The 16,095-nt window shown below is 40.7% G+C and overlaps 1 long non-coding RNA gene across 1 annotated transcript in view; it reads right to left on the reverse strand.

Moving 5' to 3' along the window:
- Nucleotides 1–16,095, reverse strand: part of LOC139827162 (uncharacterized) — a 50,470-nt gene that overhangs the window by 15,099 nt on the left and 19,276 nt on the right. The window contains exon 2 of the long non-coding RNA XR_011737442.1: nucleotides 10,922–10,964. This is a non-coding gene — a long non-coding RNA (uncharacterized lncRNA). The remainder of the gene's footprint in view (nucleotides 1–10,921; nucleotides 10,965–16,095) is intronic.

The raw sequence follows: 16,095 nt of genomic DNA on the forward strand, positions 1-16,095 counted from the left end.
CTCTGTTCATTGACTACTTTTGTACATGTAATTGAGGCCAGGAGGAGAATAATTTTGAGATTTGTGTTAAAATTTCCACTTTTCTCACCATAATTCATTCTGTTTCTATTCTTATGTCTTTTACACTTGTCTTTTTCTTGGCAAGAGGGGCACAGCATCCATATGAAGTGCAAAAGCAAGCAGTCTGCCAGCTTTACATACCAGAGTTCACTAGTAAACATCTGAGGTATTTTAGTAAGTTGCACAATACTACATGCTTCATTTGGATATGTTGGATTCAGCCTTCCTTTTGTTAAAGAGGTGGTTAATTAAAAGGACAAAATGTTAGCAATTCAGTAAATATCACATTAATTTCAAACACTGTAATTACTAAACATGCATTAATAAAAGAATCATAAATTATACTCATAGTTGTTATTTAAAAAATTGCTTAGGTCTTAAGAATTGTTATACAGTGCTTACAGTTTGTCTTGTTATAGATATATTTCAAGTATCTTATCGTAATTTCCCTGTTCATCACCAGCCATCCCAGGGCAGCACTGGGACACAGCAGTTCCCTCCACTCTAGTTGCCATTTAAACCTTTCCCGTAACAAACGCTGCTGAGATGCCTGCAGCATCCCCCAGGCTGCCTGGAGGACCCTTGCTGCCACCCCAGACATGCTCCCTATGTCACCGGCAGTGCAGCACGGAGTGGTGGTGTGAGCTGTGGTAATGAGCACTGGGGAGGAAAGGATGGTGAAGGTGTTAACCCTGGCATCATAATGAGCATGAGGTAGTTATGTGTGGGTTTCTTAATGCTCTTCTTCTGGAACAATCTGACATAGTGATGTCTTTTTCCACAGGGCATTTACATCACCTGATGTCATACTAGAAGAAGTGTGCAATATAAATGCTGCTTGGTTCAATAGGTTAGCTCTTCAGTTCTCCAGAATTTAAATAATTCTCTAGTAATGCTATCTGTTATTCAGAGTGATTTCTATTGAATCCCATTGGTTTCACCCTTATTATCTTTTCCAGGTTCCACTGCTCATGGTGAGTCAGCATGGTCTAAAAGGCTGAGTGTGAAGAGCCAGAAATGAGACATTTTTCCAGGAAAAGTACATAAGCAGTCTGTCCTTTCCAGATGCTGAGTTAGAGAATTTAATTTCATTTAGCTAAATTCCCCTTGCAATTTCTGGTAGGTGCAAAATTTTTCTTTACGTTCAGTCATAAAATCCTTTTCTGTTGTGCACTGCTGAATACGTACCTCCAGCTCCAGGTTGCATTTCAATGGTAAGCAGAGTCTTACTTGTTTCTGTTTCTTTATGTCTGTAAATGCTTTGGAGTCCTTCTCTGTAAATGGTGGTGCATAAAGTGTAAACTATATTTTAGTATTATGAGCACCATCACTTGCAGGGGAAACTCTAAATATATTTCACTCTCCTTGTAGTTTATCAAATTAATGTAATGATGAACATTAAGGTTTTTCATCAGCTGAAGGATCCAAATATTTTTTTCTACAAATCATATGGAATTGAATAAACCTAAATGCAGAGATACTGCACAAAGCCCCATCTTAGTGTCTCTAGGATCTCTTTCTAGGATTTTTGTTGCCTTTGTTCTTTTTCTTACAAAAGTGCAAAAAGACAGGCAGCAGTAGCAGGTTTGCAGTGTGGGCAGCTAGATGGCAGAAACAGTCACTTCTGGAATTCTCCAGTGCAGTCATCAAGGCTGAAGAGGTACCATTGGGATTTTGATGTTGGGTTTTTTTTTGTTTGTTTGTTTGGTTTTTTTTTCTTTGTTTTGTTTTGTTTTTGTTTTTTAAATTAGCTGCATTCAGTTCTGTATGACTCAGAGAAGAAAACCTCATGACTCAGGCCAGATGAGGATGCAGAGGCATGTCTTTGTGCTCTAGCAGGTTTCCTGTTCTGCCAAACATCCTATAAGCAAACAGGAGTGACCCTCTCACTAGAGGTTGTTAGAGATTGTAGAGAACTTAGAGATGGCAGAGATTATGCTTGAGGTGGTGAATGGCCCCAAAGTGTCTGAGAGAGCCATATAATATCCATCCTGTCCACCTGAAGCTTAACTCTGCATTATTTTCTTGGGTCACATTTTTTACATCTGAACTTGGTGCAAGTTAGGAATAGAGTTGGTTTCTGACAGTAAGAGGCCAAAGAAAGCTTGAGAAGTTGTGTGACATGACATGATGGAAGGCCGCGAGGATTCAGGACAAATGCAAAATCTGTATTCTAAATAAAACAGGCCATGGGCTGTTCTCCAGCCCCACAGCCACGAGGCATTGTACAGTTTGTGTCTGCACATCTGGGCACTCTCCACTCTCTTGTCCATCCAGGACAGCATGGCTGTACCCAGGAGTGGTCCCTGGTTTATGATGCGCTGGAGGACTGCCTGGGAGAGCACTTGTTGGCATCGTCTTCATGCCAGAGAGCAATGAAACAGTATGGACAGCAGTGGGTAGTGTTCAAACCAACACTCTGGCTCTGATTTAATTGACAGTACAGACACAGCTGAACTGGTTATGTGGAGACCTCCTTGGTTTCTACACAGTGGCAATGGATGGTTTAGATTAGAGAAACCAATGGTATCTGAAGGTAAGATGGCCAGAGTGCTTGGTAATGGGGTAGCCTAAGGAAGCATCAAACCTCTGGCAAGACTTGAAGCAAGAGGGACCAAGGCATCAAGGTGCACTGCTGCTCATATCCCTCCTGGCCCAAAGCAGCTGCCCAGCTGTGCAGCAGGTCAGTGTGCTACGGAAGTGCTGTCATCCTTGAAATCTGTCAGCTTTTTCATATGCTGGTGAGAAGATCCACCATATACTTGCCTGTTCCAATATGCCCCTCTCCAGCCCCCCAGTACAGGAAAGATGTCATCCAACTGGAGAAAGTTCAGCAGAGGCCACTAGGATAGTCAGAGCTGGAGCATTTGCTCTGTGAGGAGAGGCTCTGGAACCAGTGCTTATTTAGCCTGGAGAGGAGATATCTTCAGAGGTACCTAACAGTGGCCCTCCAGTACCTATGTGGAAGTCATCAAGAAGATGGAGCAGGTCCCTTTTTTAATGGTGCATGGTGAGATGACAAGAGACAACAAGCACAAGTTGAAAGTGTGACATCTTCACACTGATATAAGAAGAAAGATTTCCCCAAGGATGCAATGAGGCAGTGACACAGGCTGCCCAGGGAGGTTGTGCAGTCTTGACCCTTGGAGCTTTACAAGACCTGACCAGAGAAATCCCTAAGTACCTGATCTGAGCTTGTGGTCGAATCTGGTTGGAGAAGAAGTTTGGACTAGACACAGGGGTGTAAAACTCATTGTCACTGAGAGCCACATCAGCCTCGTGGTTGCCTTCAAAGGGCCAAATGTATAAATGTAGTAGTTACATTTATACTGTCCTAAAATGACATTTGGCCCTTTGAAGGCCATCACGAGGCTGATGTGGCCCCCAGTGACAATGAGTTTGACATCCCTGGACTACAGACTTGCTGAGGTCCCTTCTGACTTGAATTATCCCATGATGCTATAGTAAACTTCCTGGCAGAAGCAGTAACACAACTGCAGCAATAATTATGGGTAAATAGAATGCCACATCATGTTTCCAAATTAAAAAAAAAAAAAAAAAAAGAAAATTATTTTTCCACGATTAGGAAGGTTTCAGAATAATTTTCTTTCTAAAATCCCTTTTTGTGACTTGTCCAAACTTTCTAAAAAGAAAAGTTCTCCTACAGGATGAAATGGAAACTGTTAGGAAATAGGTTTGCATAGAAAGAGAGGGACAATTAGAAAAAAATCAAGCATTGGGTGCTCAGTAGGTAGTAACTGAGTGGTGAGTTGTGAAGAAACTGCTTCACCCAGGTACTGGGATAAAGCAGCACAGAAATGACTTGAAATATGGATGTGACCCAATACCTCTCTTTTAATTCAATCTTTTTCCAGCCCATCGCTGGAATTTACACAACGTTTTATTGACTATGGTATCAGAAGCTATCAATTTGCTGCAGCCTCATAAAAATAAAATAGTGATACAGAAGAGAAACTGCTGTGTCAGACACACTTCAGCTATTCCCAGCTTTCCTTGACCCCTTCATCTACCCTCTCATCATAAACATCACTATTCCGTTTGCCTCTTGCTTCTCCTAACCGTTAAAACAGGGAAACAAAAACATAGCCCAGAAGCTGTTAACACAAGACCCAGAAATATGTCAAATACTCAATGTCTGAAATATTTGTTGGCACCAACTAGCAGGAAGGAACAAACAAGCAAGCAAACAGCATAAAACCACATTTCTCTATGGGTAAGAGAGATAAAAGCAGGGCTAGATATTTAAAATGGAGTAAGAGTGTCCTATCACACCATGATTGCTGTGGTAATTACCCATTTTAATGCATATTAGTCCAAACGGCTGCGCAAAATTCATATAAATTGTGAACATAAGTAATACTCTTTCATTTAAAAAATTACAAGGATTTTTTTTTTGAGGAGTTTAGTGTATTTTGGTCATCGTGCTTGATCCCTCATGACATGAATATCTCCCAAGGAAGAGTAACAGGGGTGCACAGTAGCCGCTTAACTCTTGGTTTACTCTCACATGTATTAAAAATACCTTGATTTGGTGAATTCAGTAGTATGTTTTGGAACAATAACTTCATTTTGCCTCTGAAAATCATAGAGCTTCTGCAATACTGATGCTGTTTGCCATACTTTATGCATGGTCACACATGAAACAGAGAGCATTTAACTAAAAAAAAAGAACTCTTGAGTTTGAAGGAATTATAATGCTTCTGTTGTGTCTGTGCAAAATGGGTCTGGTAAAATATATTTAATAGTGAGAGACACAGGTATTGGGGCCAAAGCTATGGTCTTGTGCGACTTGAAGTCAAGAGGAACCACAACATATTCTTTTTCCATAAAGAGACAAAAATGTTTGGGACAATGTATAATATGAGATCCTAAAGGTGTATTTTAGGATCTGTGCCTAACAACTTCAGGGGAACGTCCAGAGCGTGGAACCCCTGTAACTCTCAGTGGTCAAACACTGGGGCTTTCAAACTTCCCCAGGAATTTTCAAATCCTTCGGTGCATGCATTTGCTGATGAGAATTGTTCCCTTAAGTATATGCCCAAAGAGATAAACTTTATGCTGTATGCCAACTTTATGATGTGATAAAAGTTTGTGTTTGAGGTGCCTTGCTGATTATCTATCAGGTGGAAGAAAAAGAATAAAACAACCAATTAAACAGTAGCTCTCGTATCTGTATCTTAGCTAATGTGGTAATTGAAAAATGGCCCCCATTTTTCCCTCCCCCACCCATTTCCATGTAGCATTTCGAGAACTCTGTCCAAGAATATCACTATATGAAAAAAAAAAACATCATTTCAAAATTATTAAAATCTCTGTGGGAATTCATGATTAATTTTAAGGCCTGGCAGATTAAAATACATTATTATGTACACTCTAGTGCATCCTTTCAGATATTTTCAGAATCTGATTTTGCTCTCTTGATACACACCAATGATTCTACATGTATCTAGTAGATTGCAAGGAATAGATTAGCATTAAAGAGGCAGTATTGTGTTGTTAGGTTGTTATGTGTAACTTGTGCTCATACATTAAGAAAAATGTAGCTGGCATTCCCTTGGACATGACCAGACCCTTTAAAAAAAAAGGAGAGAATTGTTAATAGTTGGTTGTAATGCATTTGTAGAGCACTTCTGAAATTTTGACCTTTAGTACATTAACTGGCTGTTTTTATCCAGCTCCCAGGCAGAGTAAGATCTACAGTAGCCTGCTTAGGAAATGGAAAAAATGGGCTTATTAGTAGGACTTGTTAAACCCTCAGTTCCTGAGTGTTCTGTCTTTAGCTCTAGACCTAGATTTGCAATGATCTATCACTCTAACCAGCAAAATCAACAACATTCAATGTCAAAAAGGCAGGTTATGTTTTCTTTTCTTTTGTTTTGTTTTAATTTGGGACAGAATGATCAAATGGATCATTACTGCGAAGTCATTCATTCACAGTTTAGCTCTATAAATGTTAAGGTTCCAGCTTCGGCCCCGGCAGCTGTCCTATGTCTGACTAGAAGTCTGAGAACCCATCTAGCATTAATTTTTCATCATTCAGAAACACCTTTGTCCTCCATCCTGACAAGGTAAGAAGTTACAGCTCCTCAAACTTTTTTTTTTTTTTTAATTATTATTAAGGCATGTTTTCTCATGTAATATGAATGTAGCTATCTTTGACACTCTTCCATGTTCCACCTACAGCTTGTTATCAGCCTGTGTGAGTTGTGGGCTCATAAACAGGACAAAGGCAGCATTATGGCTGAAATAACCAAATTTTTGTCACTGCATAGTCTCCTATTTTTATGCTTGAAGACCACACTGGGTGCAGGACCAGACTGGAATTCATGCTCGTTTGACCTGTCATCATGGTTCCCATCTTTCTCCCTGTCTCTGTTACAAAGATCTCCCTTCTCTTCCAAGTGTTTTTCCCCAAGATGCTGCACATACAGCCTTACCAGAATTACACTGTTTGTTTGTGCCCGTTGTCTCAGTAATCAACCCTTCCTGCAGCAGATATCTCTCCAGGTCATTATTTAACATGGCCCCAAATCATCTGCAAACTTTATCGCAATGATTTTGTGTTTTCTTCCACGTCACTGATAATGTTAAATTACAGCCAAGAACCAATCCCTGCAGCACCCCACTAGCAACCAACACAGTCAGTGGTGATTGGTGTTTACAGTTACATTTTAAGATACGTCATTTAGCCAGTTTTAACATATTTAACGTGTGCAACACTGGTTTTGTATTGCTGTAGTGTGTTGATCAAAGTACTCTGAAGTACCAAGTCAAATACTTCACAAAAATTGAAGTATACTACATCAATATAATTATCAACTAAATTAATAATCTCAAAAAAAAAAGAGATAATTTTATGAGAACTGGTTTCTATACAACCATGTTAATTATCACGAATTATACTACATTATCTATTAATAAAATCTGCTGCCAATGACCCCATTTCAAAACTCTGGACTGACATCAGACTGAGAGGCCTGGAGCTAATGGGGTCATAGTACTTACACTTTTAAAAATAATGGCACAATGCTGTCTTTCTGTTCCTCCTCTGCAACATCTGGATTGTATCAAATATATTGAAAATCAGTGTTAACAATCTTAAAAGGTCCTTGCCTAGCTGTAAATAAAACATATGATGATTTTAAACATCTGACCTTGTAATGGCTGCCTACCATCAGCCTTAAATACTGTTAGCAATGCTGGGAAATAGTTTGGGGACAGTTTCATATCGTATGAATACAGATCTGCTTTTTTTCCTAAATGAAGGAGAGATTTCTTGAATGCTTCCACCCTTTTATATTATAAATGTTTATTCTAACATTTCCATCTTCTTTTTCTTAAAACATCCTTCAGGTCAGGCCATTTTTATTCAAGGTCTAAAAAGATCCCTCTTTTATTTTTCCGTTAAGTCCTCTATCTGGAAATTTCCTCTTCATATCCACTAGCTTTTTTATTCAGTTTTCTGTATTTTCCTGCTTTTAATGTATGTTCATTGCTATTGGTATTTCATTTTATTTTTTAACTTTTTGGTTTGATATTTGGAGCTGTTTATATTTCAATGTTTTTTGAGCTTATACAGCCTTTCTTCTGGACTTATGTGAAGTTGGTGAGGTAACTATTTCTCAAACAGTTGAGAGTTATCATTTATGTTTTTCTGCTTAAAATACATGGTTCAGATATTTTGGGCTGTGTAAAATACATCTTTTCTAAAGCACCAGACAGATGTATTGCGGATTCAGGCTCTATTCTGTTTTCACATAACAAACAGAGCCAATTTACAATCCTGAGTAGTTCTCTGATTTTATTTCAGACATAAATTTCTCTTTTTCTGTTAGATGAACTCTGGTATAACTTTCACCATTTTGGATACAACTGTCATGGGTTTTTTTTATTTTTTTGGAAGTATGAAGTTGTCATCCATGCTTTTAAAAAATTTCAAGGACATTTTAGTTCTGCCAATCAGATACTTCTTGCACGTGTCAATCAGAGGAAATCTGTTCCTCTAATACAGCTTTTTTCCCCCCTACATCTTATATATAGAAAGATGTTTGAAGGACCAGCCATGCTGTTCCCTTATGCAATTGGTAGCCCAGAGTAGTTGTCAATTGTCACTTCATCTTGTTCCTTATTTGCTATACCTTTGATCGTAAGTATTTAAGATTGTTTCCTTTAGAGCTGCCAATGACTCAGGAGCAAGTACTGGTGTAGTTGATGCAGAGTCATTTTCTTTCTAGTCCTTTGCTCATCTGGTTCTTCTTCTTCTAAAAAAAAAAAAATCCTAGCATACCAGGCACGAAGTTCTTTCTAGTTCATAATAACAACTGGGTCAAATGAAAGCATTATTTGGTAAGAGAACTGGGATTTAAAATCAAGGGTTCTGTCGCTATTGAGTCACAGAAACATTTTCTACACAGCTTTACTTATAGACCCAGGACATTCCGCAGCTGGGGATACTGTCCAATATGTGCTTTGGTCTCATTGCACAAAGCCATAAGTAATAGCGAAGTAAAGTACAAAACAATGCAGAATCAGGCTAAAATGAGGGTAAATTACACACAGTGTTATTTCCAAAGGTGGCTCCCTCTCTGAGTGCCTCAGTCCCTGGTATCTGAGAAGCATGAGGGTATCTGCACTACCAGAGGCACAGTACATCCAATTCCTACTGCAGCTTACTGAGATCTCCCATGTACAAACTCTTGGGTTGGACTTCATTCCCTCCTCTCTCGACTTTTGGTGTCCTCAAGGCAGATGTCAAACATCGCCCTTGTGAACTTTACCTCCAACCCCTCCTCATGAACCCAGGCTAGAAACTGTTTTTGCTCGTGTGGCTCTTTTCCTCCCTACGCTTCAATGCACCTGTTTCTATGAAGAAGCAAAGGCAAATAATAGTGGGTGTGGAGAGATAATACTGTAAGGGTTCTGACATCCAAAGGGATGAGTACTGTAAAAGCGTGATTATGGGACGTGCTTCTGCAGCTCCAGTGGTACCTTCTGAAAAAGGTACGATGTCACCTTCTGTGAAGGTCAGGAGCACTGATGACACTTAGCATCTTGCAGGAGCTGACCTATTGTCACCTTTTTTTTCTTTTTTCTTTTTTTTTTGCTTTCCACTTCTTTGCACATAAGTTATGTCTGTGTCTTACCTAGTGCAGCTCTGGAAATAATCTCTCCCTCCTCCGCCTTTGTAATTGCCTGAGCCTTGGAGTTCAGTTGGGTAGCCCCAGCAGTCTGGATGATACACACAGCTAAGCAGACAGAAGGGGCACCTACCACCCTCCCACAATGACAAAGCTGATGTGTGGGCAAAAGGAACAACAAACAAGCACAGTGGTCGCTTCTTGAGATGTGTCTGAAGGTTTGCTTTTGAGCTGCCCTCCAAATTAACTGAAAAGCTCTTTTCTTTCTTTTTATTTTCTTGGTTATGTAGGTCAGATACTGAAGAACTGTATGCAAGAAAACTGAATGTAATCAGTCACAAAATGGAAGTGGAGACTTAAAAAAGAATCACATAAGAATCTGACAATAATGCTTACAATCACTTTGATGTATATTAAAAAAAAAATAATTTTGGTATTGGTGTATATTTTATTGCCCTTGAGGTAGTTTGAAGATTTTTTTTTTCTTTTTGATCAAAAATAAACCCAACAACATGAAAGAACTCAAACAGTTTGCAATCTGGATTCCTCCCTCCACAATAAAAATGGCTGGAACGTTTTCTGTGTAGAAAAACCAAAACCGATATACTGCCCCACCTGTCTGCTGCATCTCCAGGACTTTCTCCAATTCAGACAGATCTCCTCTTCCTGTCACACATGTGAGACCTGATCTTCTCCACCAAGCTGTCCATGCCTGGATGGGAGGTACCATTACTTTGTGCTGCTGCTTTGCACCAAAACTGAACCTCAGTTTCAACTGCCAGGTGGGAAGAAAGTTTAAATATACAGCATTTGCAGCGACCCAATAGGTGCATTTAGTGCTTAGCAGCTTAAATACCTCCATAAGGAGTTTCATTCTGGGTACTTATCTGTCAGTGACCCAAATGGACTAGAGAGGAGGGATTTGGGGATGGAAAAGGTCAGGATGTGGAAGTTATAGTACCCGTGTCAGGAGGTGATCAGCAAGTTGATGCTGTGCACTTTCCTGCTCCTCAGTGAACTGATTCACTTTGAATGGTTCATTTATTTATGTGACCATCTAGGGGGAAAAAGTCTTTAATTGCAGACTCCATAATGTGTTCTTCACATTAAATTCCAAAGTGCTGATTTCAGTTGATTCTGTTTAGAGGTACATATAGTTTTGCTGGTGAGCTGTGCTCATTCTTTAACTCTCTTATATTCTTTATAACAACATAAATCACCTTTGGAAGGCAGCTAAATATTATTAACCTCTTTGTACAGAAGAAAAAGAAGTTATAACACTGAAAAAAAGTAATGTAAATTTGCCCCAGAACCATCTATGTAGGGATAAAGTATAACTAAAGATAAGGATGAGAAGTGAATTCTTGATTTCAGAATAGAGATCACCTTCTTAACCCCCAGTGTTCATGAAGGAAGATCCATATTTTGGTAAAGGCAGATATATTTCTTTCTCTTTTCTGAGCCAAACATGGGCACAGCATGCAATAGTTGTTTCTCAGAGGTGATCTGTGATTAGTTGCTTTGAAATGCCTGCCATGAGATACTGAATATCCAGGAACTATGCAGTTCTGTGTCCTCATTCCTCTTTCCACCCTTCAGTAAGTTTTTTTTTTGGCCCCCCAAAGACATTATCTTCCCATGTCTTTCCACTGTTCTTACAACAACCAGGAAAAACACAGCAAAAAGGTGATCCAAATACTTACTGTCTTTTGTTGCAGCCAGAGATCAGTCTCCAGAGTGCAAGGGCTGAAAACAAAAGATGCATCTTAGAAGGTCAGCTTTTCCCAACGTTAGAGATTAGTTCTTCAGGAAACAAATTCCTGCCAAGGATTGCTCTGACACAAGGGTGTTTATTCGTGAGCAAACTTACATCTTTTTTCCAGAACGCCAAATGCTGTATATGACACTTCTAGGTTGTAAACTGCACCTAACCCTCTTCCAGAGGTGCAAAACTCAAGGGTGACAGAGAAAAAAACAGGAAGGCGATCTTGCCGTGCAGCTCAAGATTTTAAAAGCATAATAACTGTACTTTTTAGATAGTCAGAACTTAGTGAACCATTGAAAGTGACCCAGTTCATTGAGCAGAGCTGAACAGATGGAATTCCAGCCTCGCCATGCTTGGGTAACTCTCTGAACAATACAAAATCTTCCTTCAAAGCTGTCTCCACCAACCTTCCTGCCTCACGCATGTAACATTTGGGGACACTGGTCACTTCTCAGTTCAGCTCACTACATTTTGGGGTAGTGTAGGTGACAGACTCTTAGCATTGGGCTTATTGCTTGGGGTTTTTCATTAGGGCTTTTAAAACTTCTGCTATTGTTTCAGATTTAAAAAAAAACCACACACACACCAAAAAACAAAAACAACAACAGATAAAACAGAAAAAAAAAAAAAACCAACAACAAAATACAAACCCAAAACCAAAACAAAAGCGAGCAAACAAACACACACACACACAAAAACACCCACACACAAAGAAGAATCCTATTGTATGGATTGTATGGTCTGTCTTTGTTGGAAAATGTCTCACCAGGCTCTAGCCCCTGAAATGCAATGGCTATTTTTCCTTTTTCATTTGACTTGCCTACCACTGAATGCTGACAAAACATATTTACTGCATTTTTGTGATTTACAGCAAGCCCCTTGCTCAGCAACTCTGAGGGGCATGGTGGCCCTGTGGCTGCCAGACAGAAGCCACCAGCACCACTTGTGAGCTGGCTGCTACAGCAGGGATATGAGAGGGAAGATAATTATGGGGAAAGTAAGAATAAATATGGTCAGAAATTTGCTATCACTTCCTATGGGACAAGAGAAGAGAAAGATGATGGATGGAAGGCTTTGGGTAAGATATTGATTGGCTAAACCAGAGCTGAGTGTAGCAGTGATCTCTTGGAGCTGTTGCAAGTTCTCCTAAGAGCAACCTGTCCAGGGCTCTGATGTTCATGGACTGACGGCATGAAAAAAGCATGGGTGAAGTGGGCTTCAAGCTAAATGCAGGAAGGTGTGCACAGAAATACTGTAGGACTTTAATCTTCTTGCATGCCTGAATACCTTAGAAAACTGGTTCTATTTCAGATTCATTTTGAAGTGCCTGTAGCAAGCTCTCTGCTTCTCTTGGTTAGAAAAGTTTTAGGGTCTCGGTGTTTGTTTCTGTTATAGTAAAAAGGGAGTTTATTGATTAGATGTGGCTTGGGAAGCGAAAGACCTGTAATAGTACATCAAAAGGTGAATACAAAAAAATAGTGTGCCAAAGCCACGCAACCTGGAACATATCAAACTAAGTGTCTGTGGCATATAGCAAAATACTCATCCACTGTGCCAGGCAAAGGCATCATCTGAAATAGTGGGGTAACCAAAATCCAAAAGAAGGAGCATGGTCTGGACAGGTGAAGAGAAGGGCTGGGAGGCTGGTCAGGGGAATGAAGATCCTTTTGTATGTGTGACCACAAGGTATTAGTTTGTGTAAAAAATAAAGGCTCTGAAGATATATTTACCCTCTGGCTGTGTGCATCCATAATGCAAGAAAAAAGATAAACATGGGGATGGAGAAGAGCTGTTTACTCTAAAGGACAGTGTAGGCAGAAGCACACATGGGAATAGGCTGTTTTAGGAGGGTTTCTAGCCAACTAGAAGTCAGCTCTGTATTACTGAAGAAAGCTCACTGCCTTCTACTAAACTGGGGCAAGCAAGACCAAGTGGGTGTATCTGGCAGGGATTCAAAGGAGGAGGGGCTCCCTCACCCAGGAGACCTTCCTCTGCATGCCATGAATAAAGATGCCTGCACCTGTAGCAAATACTTGGTATTTCTCCTAGTGGAGACATCTAAAAAGAGACAAAACCTTCTTTTCTAGGTTGGTGTGATGGCCCACTCAAGAGGCAATGCAGACCAGGTTTTGTCACCACCTTTGTTATAGCCATTCAGCAGATAAAGGGCTGTTACTCAAATGCTTTTCACCTGCACTTTGTTCACTGATGTCTTCTATAAGAACAGTTCCCTGAGGTCTGTTTGTGTGGTAACGGGCAAGAGTAGAGGCATCTGTAATCTCACTAATCCCAGTACTAATAGTAGTTGCTGAGAACCTTAATTAGGTCCTTGGCATGTGGGCAAGTTCCTATCTTCCTGGAGAGAATTGAAGCAACTTGTACAAGTCTCTCCTTCTCCTGTTCCTGTGTGCAACTGTTAGGTTACAGATAGCTCTGCTGCATGAAAACAGCTTCAGCCACATCTGTAACAGTATTGTTCATCACATGGCCTCGGTCAGCAGCTCCTCCTTGGACAGGCACCCAGTGCTGAGTCATGAGCACATCTGTTCTTTTTTGGGGAGTTGGCAGAGGTACCTGCTGTATTACCTCCTGGCTGAACGAAGAAGGGAAATTAAATGCAATGAACTTATTGATCATCAAAAACAGTAATTCACAGGAGAGGAGTTCTCCTCTGGTAGCTGTCAGCTTGGGCTATAAAACACTGGAGGATGCTCCGGTGACTGGGTGAGGTTTACATCCATCCCCTGAACTCTCTGACTACTCCTGTTCGGGGTACTCTGGGGTTTATAAAGTGCTAGGTGAGCCACACTGTAGCCCTGTGGTAGACAAGGATCATCCAGGTTTGTTACCATACACTGCTCTGTGGCAAAGCTGAGGGCAAGGTGGCCAGACAGGATGCTGGGGTAGCCCGACTACTGCCTCACAGCCCCATTTTCTGTCCTGTGTGAAGGGGACACTTGACAACAGGCTATCCTGGCTACACTGCTCCATGCAGCCCCTGAACCTTGCAGCAAGCACCCTGCAGTGCTGGGGAGCAGCCATGACCTGCCCCTCACCATTGGCACAGCCAGGGCTCAGGTCACTGGCTCATAACCCCTTGGAAATGCTTTCCTCACTGGGCAGAGGGCAGGGGAGGCAGTGCCCACTTCCCCTGACCAGAACCCCTTCCCCTCTTGGTAGGCTGTAAATTTTATTCTAGAGGCAAATAATCTTTGTTAAGCCTCTGCCCCAGCCACAGCAACATCCATTTAACCGACAGGGAGATGCAAAAAGCAATCATCTTGTTTGATCCAGCGGGAAGCTGGACAAGGAGAAACTATCCCCAGTATATTAATGTTTGGCATGAGCCTAGTAAGTGTTATAATTAGATGGCATTAATTAGTGCTGGAAAAGACTGTCATGTTTTATACCAAGCCTTTGGTTAAAAGACAGGAGCAGAATACTTTTCTTGAAAAAATTCCATGTATATTTTCTTGTTTTACTAGTAGGGATTTTTAATCAGTTGAATGAACTTGTATGTACTAGTTAACTTTGCTGGAGTTTAGTGGTTGTATTTAAAGCAGATTTTATCCTAGAATGATATTAATTTGATAGGATCCCTGATCTGTAAAACCATTGGTTATCTTGGTCTCTCCTGATAAGAAAAAAAAAGTGCCGAGGGTTTCCAGTTGGTGAGCACATTTGGGCAGAATCTTTCACACGTCACAAATTGCAGATGGGAGGCAGTGATCTCGAACATGCAGTCACATTGCGTGACCATCTGACACCTTCCATTTAGAAAAATAATACTTTCCTCACAGCATACGCTCCCTGCTGCAACCAGCACCAAAAATTATGCCTGGGAGAGCTGTTCCTCCTAGACTAAGGTCTTAAATATTTCTTAGGCTGCTTTTAAAAGATTCATGCAGCAGCACCACCTCACTCACATCCTGCTAAACCAGAGAAAATACTGAAATTCTTCTCCAGACAGTGTTAATCACAAAATAGCTGAAAAGAACAAAAGGGGGGAAAAGACAGCAGGAAAATTATATACTCACACTAGCAAGGTGAAAAATGGAAGGCTTTTGTTGTATGTGTAATTCAAACATGCCCATGTAAAACACTGCATGGACTTATTTCCTATCACTACCAGTTTTTCAGATGCATAAAATCCCACAACTGTGGCCAAGTTCAGATTTCAAGTGCCCTGTTTTTGTGCATAATTCCTTTTGACAATGTGGTGTGCTGACATTCATTCATTTGAAATAGCAATGACCATTTCAGGGTGTCCTTTGCTATATATTGAGGTGTCAGTAGTGATAAAAAAAATCTTTACTGTTTAAGGACAAAGCCATGTGAATTTAAAGGCTGACATCTCACACTAGCTTATTGTGTCCTCTTTGTTACTATGTCCCAGTAAATACCAGGAATAAAAATTAACTAACACTCATTCTTTCTACCCAAACTATAAGACTGGCTAGGAGCACATTTTTTAACCCATGATGTTATCAGCAGTAGGATGGTGTGACCTGAAGCAGGAGACAGTTCCTGCTGTCCTACCTGACCTTACCAAGTGTAGCTATCTTAACAGTTAGGCCATGTTTTCCTGTTAGTCTGCTGAGCAGATGTGCCCCAGCAGCCACGTCAGCCAAGCACTTAATTTCTGCAGAGTGCCTTCCTCCCCACATCACTTCGTCACCATCTCAGATCTGCCATCCCATACATCTATTCGGTTTCTCTGTGCCCATATGCCACTGATATCTGTGAGAAAGAGGTGTCCATCTAGCTGTTAATATGTGGATGTCTTACTATAGAGTGGGGCACTGGTTGGTGGTTGTACCGGTGAAATTTAGCATGTTGACGGTAGGGCAACCATCTCTCCCCTCTCCATACAGGGATATTCACTTAAATTCCACTTAAGTTTCACTTAAATTTGAGAAGAAACTTCTTCTCAGTGAGGGTGACAGAACACTGGAACAGGCTGCCCAGAGGGGTTGTGGAGTCTCCTTCTCTGGAGACATTCAAAACCCGCCTGGACACCTTCCTGTGTAACCTCATCTAGGTGTTCCTGCTCCAGCAGGGGGATTGGACTGGATGATCTTTCAAGGTCCCTTCCAATCCCTAACATTCTGT

This window comes from Patagioenas fasciata, chromosome 2 (assembly GCF_037038585.1).
Source record: "Patagioenas fasciata isolate bPatFas1 chromosome 2, bPatFas1.hap1, whole genome shotgun sequence".
Lineage (NCBI taxonomy): Eukaryota > Metazoa > Chordata > Aves > Columbiformes > Columbidae > Patagioenas > Patagioenas fasciata.